The 1,218-nt window shown below is 41.8% G+C and overlaps 1 pseudogene; it reads right to left on the bottom strand.

The window, feature by feature from the left end:
• Window positions 1-211: 211 nt before the first annotated feature.
• Window positions 212-1,218, bottom strand: part of LOC107668634 (netrin receptor UNC5C-like) — a 73,991-nt pseudogene continuing 72,984 nt past the window's right edge.

Here is a 1,218-nt window from a genome sequence, read left to right as displayed (position 1 = left end):
AACTTAATTTTTGATTAATAATATGCATTGCTAAGAACTTAATTTGGACAACTTTAAAGATGATTTTCTCAATATTTTGATTTTTTTGCTCCCTCAGATTCCAGATTTTCAAATAATTGTATCTCGCCCAAATATTCTCCTATCATAACAAACCATACATCAATGGAAAGCTTATTTATTCAGCTTTCAAAAATCTAAAAATTGCCACCTTATGACTGCTTTTGTGCTCCAGGGTCACATATACAGGAGGCTGGATGGACGTGTAGTTACAGGCTCTGTCCACTGGATGGCGCAAGAAAACAATGAGACGCAAACCAGCAAAACCAGAGCGAGAAACCAAGGAACGGAGTATAAATAAAGGCATTTCTCAACACGTGTTCATAGAAAGGTACCTCCAAGTGTTGTCAGGGGACGAACTGCCATGACGGATGTGAGTCATGTGATGTCCAGGACAGACGGCGGGAAGTCGGAGGTCCAGTATTTGGACAGCAGAAGTCGCGTTTCCTAAGAAACTGATACCACTAACCACACACTAACCAGAAAAGCAAATGGCTGCAGCGGAGCGGCTCACAGTGACCCGGCGGCGATCTCATGGGACGGGTGTCAGTGCTCGGCGCTCATGATGTTCTCGTGACGCCCCATCTCCTCCAGCACAGCGGCCAGACGGTTCAGATTGCCGTCGGGGAAGTGCTGCGCCTCCCACAGGTCCAGGATCACACCGGTCGGACTCGACTTGGTGGCAAAGTAGTTGAGATACCTGCGGACGGACGGGAAAGACATGAGGCTGACATGTGACTGACACACAGATTAAAGGGGTCCTATTATGTTTTTTCACTTTTTCAACTTTAGTTAGTCTGTAATGTTGCTGTTTCAGCATAAAAGGAACTATTCGAGCCGTTCATGCCAGACTGGGGAGAGAGGTGTTGTAATAATGTACAGTATGTGGAAAATGTGTTTTTCGAACAAGCTAGTATGAGAGCCTGTTCTAGTACACCCCCAAAACAAAATCAGGACTTTGTAAAAGAGCATAATAGGACCCCTTTAAACAACCACAGCTCCATTTATGAATTTTCAATTAAAATGTGTTGATTTAGACAGATGGGACTGGTGCTGAAAAATACTCAAAAAACACTTAAAAATGAAAATGCATGAATAAAAAATAAAATAAAACATTACAATGTAAAAAAAAAAAAAAAGAAAAAAAAAAAAAAAACAAAC

This window comes from Sinocyclocheilus anshuiensis, unplaced genomic scaffold (assembly GCF_001515605.1).
Source record: "Sinocyclocheilus anshuiensis isolate Anshui unplaced genomic scaffold, SAMN03320099.WGS_v1.1 scaffold116, whole genome shotgun sequence".
NCBI lineage: Eukaryota > Metazoa > Chordata > Actinopteri > Cypriniformes > Cyprinidae > Sinocyclocheilus > Sinocyclocheilus anshuiensis.
The sequence above is the reverse complement of the archived record's forward strand: the minus strand, read 5'-3'. Positions and strand labels throughout refer to the sequence as shown.